At 40.6% G+C, this 16,465-nt stretch overlaps 1 pseudogene; it reads left to right on the top strand.

Moving 5' to 3' along the window:
- The first annotated feature begins 240 nt into the window (after positions 1–240).
- LOC115122178 (zinc finger protein ZFP2-like) lies at positions 241–16,124 on the top strand (annotated as a pseudogene).
- The last annotated feature ends 341 nt before the right edge of the window (positions 16,125–16,465 follow it).

Here is a 16,465-nt window from a genome sequence, read left to right as displayed (position 1 = left end):
GTTCACAATGCAAATGTGTAGTGGGTGTAAAGTTTGTTTTAAATTCTCACTCATTAAAAACGAATCAATCAACACATGCTTCTCTTTGAACGACTTAAAATATTATTAACCTTTTGTGAAATAAATTAAATAGATACTTTTGGTTCCTCTACTGCGTTGCCCACTCCAGTCAGGAGATGGCGATGTGCGTCTTTTAGGTTCAGGCGACGCTGCCAGTGTGACATATAATCTAGTGGACGGGACGCTCCTTCAACAACAACAGCTAGTCAGACGTAGCTACAACATTCACGCTCTTTACACTGTTTTTGGTGTATATTAGTTGCTGTGTATTAAACACACTTCTGTCGGATGTACTTGTTGACCCATTTAATTATATATTTACGTTGTTTGTCAGCTAGCTGGTTTGCTAAATTAGCTTAGAACTAGGCTAGTCGCTAATGCTAGCTAGCTAACATCTCCGATCATGAGTTCACTTAGCTACTCTCCTTCTGCTAAAGAAGAGGAGGTCTGCTGGACGGAGAAAGAAGCCCCCGTGAAAGAGGAGGACGAAGAGAAGGATGTTACAATTCAAAAACAAGTAGAGGGTGAGGCTGTTACCGTGAAAGAAGAAGAGAAAGACGTTTCAGTGAAAGAAGAGGAAGACGCGTTCAGAGTGAAAGAGGAGGAGGATGTTACTGTAAAAGAAGAGGATGATGCAGTTTTAGGAGTGAAAGAGGAGGAGGGGAAGATGACTGTCACATTGGAGGAAGAGGAGGAGGTTGGAGATCTGTTTAACACCAGTAAGTACCGTCTCTGCAGTCGTTGAACCAATATGCAGTAAAGGGGTTCTACACTTTAATGTTGTTCTGTAGGAATGGCTGAAGCTACACTGTAACGTGTAGAACAGCAAGAGTGGACCATCAACAAAACGTTAACAATTTATCAAATGCATCCATTGACAATGCCTGAACTACTGTAGTTCTCAAGATCTCCCATTAGTTTAGCCCAATATGTAGTCTTAAAGGGGCAATCAGCAGTTTGGGACTTATACATTAATGATATGCACCCATCTGTTTCTTGAAGAATTCACTTATAAATGCCTCATGAGCATAGTTCAACTGTCGTACCCCATCAGAACCCAAAATATAAGGGTGGGTATAATTTGTGGAACGTTCCAACAGGAATCCGTTCCAAAAACTTCGTAAATAACAAGGTTGCCAACAAGCAACGCATACAGAGTCGTATAACAGTAGAATGAGATACCGGGTAGGTAGTGAGCTATGTAATTACGTTTTTCATTCACCACGTTTATTCGGAAAAAATGTATCTTCGTTCTAGTAGCCTCCACCATTTCTCATTCGTTGGTTTAGTTATTATTTCCGGTGTTCCTGCATTTGCGGGTGAACTCTGTTGCGCCTCAATTGGGGAATCGCTGTGGTTGAAATGTAACTAATGACCGCAAGCCCCAGTGTTTTATTAGCTAGGTGGCTTGTACACAATTGTTACCGATGATACTGTATATACCTACTCGTACTACAGAAACATGCATTGTATTTTGCCAAGTTCTCTCTGTGTTAATCCTTTTGCCCAAAGACACAAGTTACCTGCTATATATGTCGATGTTGTTGAGTTCATCTTGCCTAGTTAAATAATGATAAAATAAATTAGAACATTTAAAATATATACTTTGACCTATTTCAGGTAACCCCAAGATGCTTGATTCACTACACCTGCTTTTGAATAACTTTCCAGTCGTTTTTGCTTTACATTCCGACTTTTGAACGTCTGTTTATTGGACATATATATTAGTGTCTAATAAAAAATAGCAACTTATGTAAAGCATCCCATCTGTGTTAAGGTTCAAGTGTGTGTGTATATATATGTGTGTAGTGTAGGTCTTCTTGAGGTCTACTAGGTGTCAGCACAGCTTAAATAATGTCACACCAGGTTCACATGTTTTTCATGTGTAACAAATCAAATTGTATTTGTCACATGCGCCGAATACTACATGTGTAGACCTTACAGTGAAATGCTGAAATGAAGCCCTTAACCAACAATTTAGTTGTAAGAAAAATGTGTTAAGTAAAAAATAAGAAATAAAAGTAACAAATAATTAAAGATCAGCAGTAAAATAAAAATAGCAAGGCTATATACATGGGGTACCGGTGTTCCTTTCAAGTCCAGTGGTGTAAATGACTTAACAAAAATGTATTTAAACTACTCCACTACATGTTGTTTATATCTGTGTTTTTTTTGTATCTGTACTTTTACTCTTTCTGTTTCTTTACAACATTCAATTTTACTTCGCCACATTTTTAAAGAAATTAATATATTTTTAACTCCATACAGTTTCCCTGGCACCCAAAAGTACTTCATGCATTTGAATGCTAAGCCGGACAGGAAAATGGTCCAATTCACACACTTATCAAGAGAACATCCCTACTGCCTCTGATCTAGCGGACTCACTAAACACATGCTTCGTTTGTAAATTATGTCTGAGTGTTCCCATGGCTATTTCATAATTAAAAATACAAGATAATTGTGCTGTCTGGTTTGCTTAATATATGGAAGGTCAAATAATTTATACTTTTACCACTGACACTTAAGTATCTTTTAGCAATGAGGTTTACTTCGTATTTTACTGGTTCACTTTTACTTGATACATTTTCTATTAACATATCTTTACTTTTACTCAAGCATGACAATTGGGTACTTTTTCAACCACTGTTCAAGACGTTTAGCACCCAATACCCAACATTCACTTGGTGGCTTGAAGTTGGAGTGCTGAACTAGGATCTGTTTGTGAGTAGAATGAATGACATTACTTTGACGGGGGGTGGGGGGTACTGATTCCAGTTCAGCATTCTTAGCCTGAGACATTTCATAAATGCGTACAGAGGAGCACTTTTCTACGATCAGCTTTGCCTAGATCATTCTGAATCAGTTTTCTCTGGAATAACTTTATATGGACAGCAGTGGGTTTGTTTGTATATCAGCACTCTTTCTCAACACCAGTTGCTGTACCCTAACATCTTATTATCCAATTTCCCTTAATGTCTATGTCCTTCCGGAACCCCACCTCAACATTGTTCTGTCAAGGCAACAAAAGCAAGTTGGCATGCTCTTGAAATGAATTTATCTCACAACCTCTCCTTTGGGAATTCACCACCATAAGTACTACAACAACTATTTTTGAACTATCTTAACATGTGGCTTTCTTCAGGGGGACCAAGACTAGGAACACTTTTGAATGGTCTACAAAGAATGGCCCCAGGTAAAAGTTGGCTTTTGCAGAGTATGTTTGTATTGTTACTCCACAGCATAGTATGCTATCACAACTCTATTGAAATGACATTTGAAACAGGGTGTCACTTCATTCTTGCTTTTTGATGGGAACTAGGCCCTTTTCCCCTATATACCTCTGGTTTGCTCTTTCAGACCCACAAAGGCAACAAGAAAGAAGTTGCTACATTAACTGTTTCTCTGGGATTTGAACTAGGGGGTACATACCTCAAGTTAGCTCTTTCATGACAACAAAAGGCAACATCAAAAATGTCCCTCTAAAAAATGCTCTCCTCAGATTTGAACTCTCAAAGTCTGGTTTGGGGAGCAAATGCCATAACCACTACTCTACCAGACAGACAGAGACTACATGTTAAAGGTACTTCAAAATGCACACATTAAAGACAACATTTCAGAGGTTAGAGAATGGTGTGGGGGCTTGTACTTCTTGGGTCCACCAACCGTTCCTCAATCTTCTTTTGATGACTACAAACAGAGATTATGAATCTTCAAAACCTACACTATAGGATGGATGTGTTTAGGAACGGGGGACAAAATTCGAAAGAGGCGTGTTTCCAATTACCAACAAATAAACCCTAGAAATGTTATTCCAAAATCTTAATATTGGAACTTTGTCCCTTCATTTGCCTACTACTGTCTATAAGCTATCATAACACGTGGGGTTTTTCTTGGGGACAAGGTATCGGAACGCTTTTGAATGGTCTACAAAGCATGCCCCCAGGTCAAAGTTGGCTTTTGCAGACAAGGATAATATAATGTTACTCCACGACATAGTATGTTATCACAACTCTATTAAAAGGACATTCTATACAAGGTGTCACTTCAGTCCTTCTATTTGATGGGAACTACCCCCTACCCCCCAACAAACCTCAAGTTAGCTCTTTCATGCCAACAAAAGGCAACATCAGAAATACCCCAGAATGACAAACCAAAAAAATCTCTTCTCAGATTTGAACTCTCAAACTCTGGTTTGGGGGGCAAACGCTATAACCACTACTCTACCAGACATGCTATAACCACTACTTTTCACATGCTATAACCTAACAACCTTATTCTAAAATCGATTACGTTAATATTTTCCCTCAATCTACACACAATACCCTATGATCACAAAGTGAATATTGGGTTTATACATTTTAGCAAATTATTTACAAATTTAAAAAACGGAAACATCTTATTTACAATGATTCTTCCCCTTTGCAATGAGTCTCAAATTGAGCTCAGGTGCATCCTGTTCCATTGATCATCCTAGAGCTGTTTCTACAACTTCATTGTAGTACAGCTATGGTAAATTCAATTGATTTGACATGATTTGGAAAGGCACACACCTGTCTATATAAGGCCCCACAGTTGACAGTGCATGCCAGGGCAAAAACCAAGCCAAATCAAATCAAATTTTATTTGTCACATGCGGCAAATACAACCGCTGTGGACCTTACCGTGAAGGTCTTACTTACAAGCTCAAAACCAACAATGCAGGTCAAGAAATAGAGTTAAGAAATTGTTTCCTAAGTAAACTAAAGTCAAAAAATGTAATAAATCCATAAGTAACACAAGACAATTACATAACAATAACAAGGCTATATAAATGGGGTACCGGTACCGAGTCAATGTGCGGGGGTACAGGTTAGTTGAGGTCATTTGTAAAGTGACTTTGCATTTATAATTAACAGTGAGTAGCAGCAGTGTAAAAACACTGGGGGAGTGGGGGGCTCTTTGACTATTTTTTGGCCCTTCCTGTGACAACGCTTAATATATAGGTCCTTGATGTCAGGAAGCTTTGCCCCAGTGATGTACTGGGCCGTATGCACTACACTCTGTAGCGCCTTATGGCCAGATGCCCGGCAGTTGCCGTACCAGGCGGTTATACAACCTCTCAGGATGCTTCGATGGTGCAGCTGTAGAACTTTTTGAGGATCTGGGAATCCATGCTAAATATTGTCAGTCTCCTGAGGGGGAAAGGTTTTGTCGTGCCCTCTTCACAACTGTGTTGGTGTGTTTCGACCATGATAGTTTGTTGGTGATGTGGACACCAAGGAACTTGGAACTCTTTACTCACTCCACTTCAGCCCTGTCGATGTTAATGGGGGCCTGTTCGGCCCTCCTTTTCCTAAAGTCCATGATCAGCCCCTTTGTCTTGCTCACATTGAGGGAGAGGTTGTTGTCATCAGGCCAGGAAGTCCTGAGGCATGGTTCCAGGGCTCAGGTCCTCTGGGAGGGGAGGGAGAGGGAGAGAGAATTAGAGGGTGCATGAGACAGGAGAAATACTCCAGATATAACAGATTCACCCTAGCCCTCTGACACAAACCTTTGCAGCATAAATACTGGAGGCTGAGATACGAGGCGTATGGAGACACTGTAGCCATGTCCTATGATTCCCCCAGACAGGGCCTATGATTCCCCCGGACATGGCCTATGATTCCCCCGGACAGGGCCTATGAATCCCCCGGACAGGGCCTATGATTCCCCCGGACAGGGCCTATGAATCCCCCGGACAGGGCCTATGATTCCCCCGGACAGGGCCTATGATTCCCCCGGACAGGGCCTATGAATCCCCCGGACAGGGCCTATGAATCCCCCGGACAGGGCCTATGATTCCCCCGGACAGGGCCTATGATTCCCCCGGACAGGGCCTATGATGTAGTGGACCCTACCAGAAAACATTTAGTTACTTAACCCCCCTACTTTTTCAATTTCCGCCTGAAGACATACCCAAATCTAACTGCCTGTAGCTAAGGATATGCATATTCTTGGTACCATTTGAAAGAAAACACTCTGAAGTTTGTGTAAATGTGAATTGACTGTAGGATAATATAAAACAATAGATCTGGTTTAGATAATACAATGAAAAAAAAACATACGTTTTTTATTTTTATTGTTGTATCATCATCTTTAAAATGAACAAGATAAAACAAACATTCAGATAGGATGATGGGGACAATTTCAGTGAAAAACATAACAGGGCAACAGTACTTGTGCAACGTTTCAGAATGATAACTTCCAAAATGAGTGTGCTTACATGACATTTATCTTGAAGTCACCCAGGTGTCCCACACAAGTAGCCCAAATGTGGCCAGATTGGTGAAGTTATACATTTTGAATGGAATAACTATATACAAAATACCAAAATGGTATTCTAACACCCCCCCCACCCCAAAAAATGGAGAAAAAACATTAAAAATATATATATACATTTACAAAATAACACTTTCAATATTTGGAAGACCCTCAGTCCTCTACACAATATTATGCTGCTGATTCCAGGTGCCACAGCACATCCATGCCTGCAGAAATACATTTGGGCAGATGAACACCACTTGTGGCAGGAGCTGGATGAACCAGCTTCAGTGGGGAATGGACACCTTGGCACTGGGGGCTGCCATTCGGGGTCAGTGTCACTGTGAAAGAAAATGTTCAGTTAGAATAATTTCACATATGAGCCCTGTATCAACAGGTATAATACACAGATATATATATAGAGTACAGGGAACATAAGGTTGAATATATTATTATAGACCTGCTAGATCTACTGTCTCGTTTATGTTGTGACATTTCAGCTAGATCTACTGTCTTTATTATATTACAACAGACCAGCTGTATCTTCTGTCTCCATTTCACTTTGGCCATTGTTGTGGGCCTGCCCTCCCCTCAACAGCCTCAAATAAGCTATTTCATTTCACAAATAATATTTTATATTATTAATTTCAAACAACGGCATTAGCATGAGAAGAACTTACCAGTCCAAAACGATGTCCTCTCCGTTCAAAAAATATTTCTCCATTTGGGAATCGCTAAATGAATCGTCCTCGATCAATTTCTCCTAAAATTGTGTGTACATCTGTATATCTAGACTTAGATTTAGCTTTTCCTGACTTAGTTGCTATACTGATTGATATATAAACAGCTGAATATGCGCTTTACTAAAACAATGCTGTGCGCAACATGCGTTGCTCCTTCCGGTATGAATCGTCAATGGCGAATGAACCTCTTTACGCCGGAGTTTACTACATGGGTTGGTCTTCCAACACATAAACATGACATATTGCCGTTTACCTCAGCTCATTGGCTATCTACCCAGCTAGATTTGAAGACGATCAGTGGTCATTCGGTTAAAATACAGTCAATCAACGAAACAGCAGGCAAATCATTGGTGCACAATGATGTCATTACTTGTTGTCTTCAAATCGGTTTCTTTCAGTCAATACGTCCCGCGAAATGACCCATCAGGTTTGGTTGTGTTACAAACAAACCAGTTGATTGCAATGAAACCAAACATGACTGGAAAAGTCACGTTTTGTGTGTGTATTTACCTCGAATGTGTCGTCAAAAATGGAATGAGACGGAATTCATGACACAAGCGGTTCACAAAATGTTTCGTGTTAGGCTATAAAAAAGGATTTTATCAAACAAAAGACCATTCATTGTGTAACAATGAGCATTGGGATTGCAAACAGAGGAAGATCGTCAAAGGTAAACAATTTATTTTATAGTTGTTTTTTATTAGGCTCTATCCTCATATAATCGCATTGTATTCTTTCGCAGTAAATCCTTTTTTAAATCTGACAACGAGGTTGGATTAGCAAGATTCTAGGCTTTCGAAACATGTGAGACACTTGTATTTTCATGAATGTTTAATATGACTATTTATGTAGCGATCACCTTATGTTGTCGAATTTCATCCCGCTACCGAGAGAGGTTAACACCCCGGCCGTCCTACAATCCAAGCTAGATGCCCTCAATCTCACACAGATTATGAAGGAACCCATCAGGTACAACCCTAAATCCGTAAACATTTGCACCCTTATAGATATTATCCTGACCAACTTGCCCTCCAAATATACCTCTGCTGTTTTCAATCAGGATCTCAGCGATCACTGCCACATTGCCTGCATCTGTTATGGGTTCGCAGTCAAGCGACCACCCCTCATCACTGTCAAACGCTCCATAAAACACTTCTGCGAGCAGGCCTTTTTAATCGACCTGGCCCGGGTATCCTGGAAGAATATTGACCTCATCCCATCAGTCGAGGATACCTGGTTGTTCTTTAAATGTCATTTCCTCACCATCTTAAATAAGCATGTCCCTTTCAAAATTTAGAACTAAGAAAATATACTGTCCTTGGTTCACTCCAGATCTGACTGCCCTCGACCAGCACAAAAACATCCTGTAGCGTACTGCACTAGCATCGAATAGTCCCCGCGATATGCAATTTTTCAGAGAAGTCGGGAACCAATACACACAGTCAGTTAGGAAAGCAAAGGCTAGCTTTTTCAAAAAGAAATTTGCATCCTGTAGCTCAAACTCCAAAAAGTTTTGGGACACTGTAAAGTCCATGGAGAATAAAAGCACCTCCTCCCAGCTGCCCACTGCACTGAGGCTTGGAAACACTGTAGCCACCGATAAATCCACGATAATTGAGAATTTCAATAAGCTTTTCTCTACAGCTGGCCATGCTTTCTTCCTGGCTACCCTAACCCTGGCCAACAGCTTTGCACCACCTGCAGCTACTTGCCCAAGCTTCTCCTTCACACAAATCCAGATAGCTGATGTTCTGAAAGAGCTGTAAAACCTGGACCTGTACAAATCAGCTGGGCTAGACAATCTGGACCCTCTCTTTCTAAAAATATCCGCCGCCATTGTTGCAACCCCTATTACTAGTCTGTTCAACCTCTCTTTTGTGTCGTCTGAGATTCCTAAAGATTGGAAAGCTTCTGTGGTCATCCCCCTTTTCAAAGGGGGTGACACTAGACCCAAACTGTTAAAGACCTATATCCATCCTGTCCTGCCTTTCTAAAGTCTTCGAAAGCCAAGTTAACCTCTCTTGTGTATGTGGGATGCTAGCGTCCCACCTGGCCAACAGCCAGTGAAATTGCAGGGCGCCAAATTCAAAACAACAAAAATCCCATAATTAAAATTCCTCAAACATATAAGTATTATACACCATTTTAAAGATAAACTTCTTGCTAATCCAACCACTGTGTCTGATTTCAAAAAGGCTTTAAGGCGATAGCACACCATACGATTATGTTAGATCAGCGCCTTGTCACCTTTTCAACAGCCATTTTCCATCCAATGAGAGGGCTCACAATAGTCAGAAATAGCGATTAAATTCATCATTACCATTTGAGGATCTTCATCAGATGGCACTCCCAGGACTTCATGTTACACAATAAATGTTAGTTTTGTTTAATAAAGTCCCTCTTTATGTCCAAAAACCTCAGTTGAAAATGGCGCGTTATGTTCAGTATTCTAAAGGCACAACGCGCACTCTCAAATCCAGACGAAAAGTCAAAAAAGTTCCATTACAGTGCGTAGAAACATGTCAAATGATGTTTACAAACAATCCTTAGTCTTTTTATCATAAATCTTCAATAATCTTCCAACCGGACAATACCGTTTTCATTACAGAGGAAAAATAACTACCGTCGCGCTTCACGGCCATGCCCAACTATTTCCTTCCAGCCCGCCATTTGCTTTGAGAGCTCTTATTCTCTCATTTTTCACAATAGAGGCCTCAAACAACTTTCTAAAGACTGTTGACATCTACTGGATCTGACCCCACAGACACAGCATATTGGATAGGCAATCACTTAAAAAATTACAAACCTCAGATTTCACACTTCCTGATTGGATTTTTCTCAGATTTTCGCCTTGCTATATGAGTTATGTTATACTCACAGACATTATTTTAACAGTTTTGGAAACGTTAGTGTTTTATATGCATATCCTAGCTTCCTAGCTTCTGGGCCTGAGTAACAGGGAGTTTACTTTTCATCCGGATGTCAAAATACTGCCCCCAACCCTAGAGAAGTTAATAAACAGATAACTGACCATTTCAAATCCTATCGTACCTTCTCCCCTGTGCAATCCGGTTTTCGAGCTGGTCATGGGCGCACCTCAGCCACGCTCAAGGTACTAAACGAAATCATAACCGCCATCGATAAAAGACAGTACTGTGCAGCCGTCTTCATCGACCTGGCCTGTTGTCCGGACCTCTGGCAGTCTCTATGGGGGTACCACAGGGTTCAATTCTCGGGCCGACTCTTTTCTCTGTATATATCAACGATGTTGCTCTTGCTGCGGGTGATTCCTTAATCCACCTCTATGCAGACGACACCATTCTGTATACATCTGGCCCTTCTTTGGACACTGTGTTAACCTCTCTGGGGTAGTTGGGATGCAGCGTCCCACATGGCCAACATCCAGTGAAATTGCAGAGCGCGAAAGATACAAATGTTATACATAGGCCGTGTCAGATTTCAAAAAGGATCTCCGGCGAAAGCATACCATGCGATTTTCTGAGTACAGCACTCCGCTAGCAAAACATTACATACAGTTACCAGCCAAGTGGATGAGTCAACAAAAGTCAGAATTAGCAATAAAATGAATCACTTACCTTTAATGATTTTCATATGGTTGCACTCACAGGACTCCCAGTTACACAATAAATGTTTGTTTTGTTCAATAAAGTTCTTCTTTATGTCCAAAAACCTCCATTTGGTTTGCGCGTTTTGTTCAGTTATCAACTAGCTCCAGGGCGCACACAACAGTCAGATGAAAAGTCCAAATAAAATAGGTAAAGTTCTTAGAAACATGTCAAACGATGTCTATAATCAATCCTTTTTAGCATAAATATACAATAATATTTCAACCGGACAATAGCGTTGTCAATAGAAAGGAAAAATAACACACGGCGTGCTCTCGGCCACGCGCAATAAACAACTCTGGGCCATCAGATAGACCACTTAATCTGAGTGGTTTTATTCTCTCATGTTTCACAATACAAGCCTGAAACCATTTCTAAAGACTGTTGACATCTAGTGGAAGCCATAGGAAGTGCTATCTGACCCCACAGCCATCGGATACTGTGTAGACATTCAATTGAAAACTACAAACTTCAGAAATCCCACTTCCTGGATGGATTTTTCTCAGGTTTTCACCTGCCATATGAGTTCTGTTATACTCACAGACATTATTTTAAAGTGTTTTCTATCCAAATCTACCAATTATATGCATATCCTATCTTCTGGGCCTGAGTGACAGGCTGTTTACTCTGGGCACGCTTTTCATCCGGATGCCAAAATACTGCCCCCTACCATAGAGAGGTTAACAAACCTCCAGATGAGCTTCAATGCCATATAACACTCCTTCCGTGGCCTCCAACTGCTCTTAACCTCTTTTGTGCATGTGGGACGCTAGCGTCCCATCTGGCCAACATCCTGTGAAATTGCAGAGCGCGAAATTCAAAAAATACTATATTCAAATATTTAACATTCTTGAAAAGATGTGTTATACATCAAAATAAAACTGCTTGTTAATCCAGCCGCTGTGTAAGATTTCAAAAAGGCTTTACGGCAAAAGCACACCATGCGATGATCTGAGGACAGTGCCCGCATACAAAACACATGAAAAAAAAAATTCAACCAGGCAGGTGCAACACAAACGTCAGAAATAGCAATACAATGAATCACTTACCTTTGATGATCTTCATCTGGTGGCACTCACAAGAGTCCCTGTTACACAATAAATGTTTGTTTTGTTCGATAAAGTTCCTCTTTATATCCAAAAAAACTAATTTTGGTTAGGCGCGTTATGTTCAGTAATCAACTTTCTCCCAAAAAATGCACTGGGTGACATTCAACAAAACATAAATACTCATGATATAAATTCAGAAAACATACATGTGTTATACATAGGCTTAAAGATTAACTTCTTCTTAATGCAACCGCTGTGTCAGATTTCAAAAAGGCTTCACGGCGAAAGCGATGATCTGAGGATAGCGCTCAGCTACAAAAACAAATACAGTTAGCAGCCAGGTGGATTCGTCACAAAAGTCAGAAATAACAATAAAATGAATTCCTTACCTTTGATGATCTTCATATAGTGTCACTGAAAAGACTCCTAGTTGCACAATAAATGTTTGTTTTGTTCAATAAAGTCCCTCTTTATATCCAGAAACATCCATTTTGTCAGCTCGTTTTGTCCAGAAATTCATTGTCTCAAAGCGCGACCACAAGACTGACGAAAAATCCCAAAACCATCATTAAGGTTCAGAGAAACATGTCAAACAATGTTTATATTCAATCCTCAGCATGTTTTTGTCATAAATATTCATAATATTTCAACCGGACAATTTCTCCGTCATTAGAAAATGAAAAACAAAAAGTGCACTGTGTCGGCCACGCTCACTGAACAGGTCTGGTAATTTTCCAATATCCACTTACTTATAGTGGTGTATCTCTCACATTTTTCAGAATAGAAGCCTGAAACAATGCCTAAAGCCTGGCCACGTGTACTGGAGTTTTCCCATCCATTCACATTCAGATTACATTGTGAAAAACTAAAATCTTGCTCACCATTTTTGCTCCAGGAAGATCTACTTCATCCATAACTATCGATTTCCTCATTAGCAGAGAGGAGTTTCTGCAATCAAATTGCCCTCGTGCTGCAATTTTAGCAAACACATAAAGAGAGACCAAAAGTTGTCTGGCACACTACTTAGGGTTTCAACAACATGAATAACTTATTTCTAGCCTACAATCACCGATGTTACTACTAATGTGAAAACAAGACAAAATATCACTTGTTGCTCATTTTAAGACAATTGTCAAATCATTTTAATATTCATTACAGACGTCATTTGTTGTACAACATCATGGCTACGCTGTGGGCATCATCTTTTATAGTGGATTACCGCTGTTGTGGGCCTTTAATCATCTCTCTGACTTTGTTGTTCACACAGGAGAGATACGTGTCTATCGTGGATCCTCTGGGGAGCCTCAACAACCTCATGATGCTGAAGAGGCAGAGAAGAGTCACTCCAGGTCAGAACACCTCAAGAAACACCTGCAGAGATCCACAGGAAAGAGAACTCACTGCTGCTGTGACTGTGGGAAGAGATTCACCTCGTCAGGCATTAAAATTCATCAGAGAACACACACAGGAGATAAATATTTTAGCTGTGATCAATGTGGGAAGAGTTTTGGTCAATCTTGCCATCTGTCACGACACCAGAGAACTCACACAGGAGAGAAACCTCATATCTGTGTTCAATGTGGGAAGAGTTTTGGCCAATCTTGCCATCTGTCACGACACCAGAGAACTCACACAGGAGAGAAACCTCATATCTGTGTTCAATGTGGGAAGAGTTTTGGTAGATCTGGAGAGCTGACAGTGCACCAGAGAACACACACAGGAGAGAAATTGTATAGCTGTGGTCAATGTGGGAAGAGTTTTGCTGCATCTAGCACTCTGACTCAACACCAGAGAACACACACAGGAGAGAAACCTTATAAATGTGGGCATTGTGGGAAGAGTTTTGGTCAATCTTGCCATCTGATGCAACACCAGAGAATACACACAGGCAAGAAATCTTATAGCTGTGATCAATGTGGGAAGAGTTTTGGTCGACCTGGAGAGCTGACAGTGCACCAGAGAACTCACACAGGAGAGAAACCTTTTAGCTGTGATCAATGTGGAAAGAGATGTACTACATCTGGCTCTCTGACTCTACACCAGAGAACACATACAGGAGAGAAACCTTATAGCTGTGATCAATGTGGGAAGAGTTTTACAACATCTGGCAATCTGACTCTACACCAGAGAACACACATACAGGAGAGAAACCTTATAGCTGTGGTCAATGTGGGAAGAGTTTTTTTGGATCTGGAGAGCTGACAGTGCACCAGAGAATACACACAGGAGAGAAACCTTATAGCTGTGATCAATGTGGGAAGAGTTTTGGCCGATCTGGCCATCTGGTATCACACCAGAGAACACACACAGGAGAGAGAACATACAGCTGTGATCAATGTGGGAAGAGATTTGATCACTCTGGAGAGCTGACAGTGCACCAGAGAACACACACAGGAGAGAAAGCTTATAGCTGTGATCAGTGTGACAAGAGATACTCTGATAAAAGATCTCTGATCAAACATCAGAAAATACATGAAGGAGTTGTATCATGATAGTTATTTCGTGATATCAATGAAATGATGTCACAATGTAGAATGTTTTTAACCCTAAATGTTTGTAGAACCCTAAACGTTTGTCCCCTGTTCAATTGATTTCAGCATGATATGGATATTAGCCTTGGGAAAAATCCAGGCTCTGAATTGAAAAGCTATTTATGTGATTTAACAAAAAAGGAGTTGTGTTACACTTACCATGTTGGTGAACCACTTGAATCAAAATGCAACACTTCAAAATGTAGCTAGCTGTTTTCTACAAATTGTCCTCTAACCAGGGATATATACATACACATTATTCCCAGATTCCGTGTGGTTTTTGAGCAGTTAGTTTTAACAGGACGTGCAACCTCATCTCGCTCTCGCACGAATGACTTTAGCATCATATCGATGAGTGATGACAAATAAGTGTTGCGTTCCTTTGTTTAGTGACCCCTACATTTAAGTGCATCACTCCCAAATGTAGCTGATTGTCTTCTGCAGGTTGTCCCCTAACCAGTGAGGTAAAATATGTCTCCCATTTCCATGTCTTTTTTTAGTTGTGTTCTTTTCAACAGCACATACAACCTGATTTTCCCCTCCAATCGATATCAGTGATTTATTGCTACTTGTCAAAACAACAGCGTTTTTGGTGCTTGTGGCCATGGTGAGGACAACTTAGTTTCTGATGTACTGAAGGTTGGGCAGTCAAAAAGTTTTGTGTTTAGCCAGTGAGTTGAGATGGATCTTATTTTGGCTGCACGTTTTTCCGTTTTGGAGATGAGGACGAGAGTTCTAGAAGCTAGTGGGGATTTTTTTGGTTTATTTCTTGTTTTTAATTGTTGACAGCCAGTAGTCACCATGTTATTTTGGTGAAGCATTGTAGTTGATTATAATGTGAAATAAAAGTTGTTTTCTGTTGGTGGTAAGCATTTTCTTAATCTCTTAAGGTGTTCATCTTTGGTTTTTCCATTTATATTTTGAGGGTTGGATTTTAGCATGTATAGCTCGTTAGCACGTAGGGCGTGCACTGATTGGTGTCACCTTGTTAGTCAGTATGTGTTACACCTGTGCTGGCTTGTCCATCTCGTTGCTGGGAAGTTGTTTTACCTGTGCTCCCCAGGTGCTATTTAAGAGTGTCTGACCCAGTGCTCCAGTTATCTTGATAGATGTGGAGAGTCAACAACTTTAGTTGCGCTATCGTTTTGGTTTACTTCCTTTTTTTAAGTTTGGGGTGGGTTTTTCTTTTGTTTTCCTCTTCTTTGGCAGATTTAGTGGGTCTCATGGTGGGTGTCTTTTAGGTCCCAGTTGTTATTTACTAGTCAACTTTCAGTGGACACAGAGCAAAATTGCAAGATTATGTTATAATACTTTTATTGCATCAAATGGTTGTTTTATGCAACAGAATAGAGGGTTCTTTCTATTGTGTCTGTGTGTTCTACTGGGATGGGCCTCTGGGAGATAACACTGACAGGAGATTTACAATGTCTTTTGGGTGATAAAACCTAAATAGACCGCATTCCAGAGCATGAGTTAATGTTTCTGTATTATATGGTACCAGGGAGAGATGACCCCAGGGCCAGACCCTGGTCTCAACACAAAGAGTACTGTTTTTACAGCAGATACTGTCTGCTGAGAATTATAAGTGTCTTTCATACAAATCTTAACCTTGTGACCCATTCTATACATATGTTGTTGGTCATGATGTAGGTTGAAAGAGGTGCATCTTGGCTGTAAAAGACCTTTGTACTTTTGTGGCTCTCAACGAATCATCTGGGGGTGATTCGTCGACCAGCCATCATTATCGTAGAGACTCAATTGATTCACTTTATATGTGTGCGTTGTATTGACCTGCTCCCTTATTAATAAGTGAATAAAGATTTAGTTTCAGAATAACTCTGACTTGTGTGATAAGTTTGTCTCTCCTCAATTGATATTAAAGAAATTAACCACATTTGGCGATGGGGATGTTATTCTTCACTTGGTGACCGCTCCTGACGACCTGGGTAAATCGTGCACGAGGGATCCCTCAAACATGGGATCTCAGGGAGATCACACTTCGGGAACGGAGCAGATGGACCCACCTTTGATCTGAGAGGCAGCGAGCCGAGTGGATACCACATCTCAAACGTAGTTTTTAAAAAATGTGAGCGAAACACGTAAAGTGGAGTTCTTAGAAAAGCCTCGTAGGCTCTGAGTGTGTATTCCTGTGTGAGGGGGGCACCTTGGAGGTGTAA

Source organism: Oncorhynchus nerka, linkage group LG21 (assembly GCF_034236695.1).
Source record: "Oncorhynchus nerka isolate Pitt River linkage group LG21, Oner_Uvic_2.0, whole genome shotgun sequence".
Lineage (NCBI taxonomy): Eukaryota > Metazoa > Chordata > Actinopteri > Salmoniformes > Salmonidae > Oncorhynchus > Oncorhynchus nerka.
Note: the sequence above shows the minus strand (reverse complement) of the source record. Positions and strands in the feature narration are given on the sequence as shown.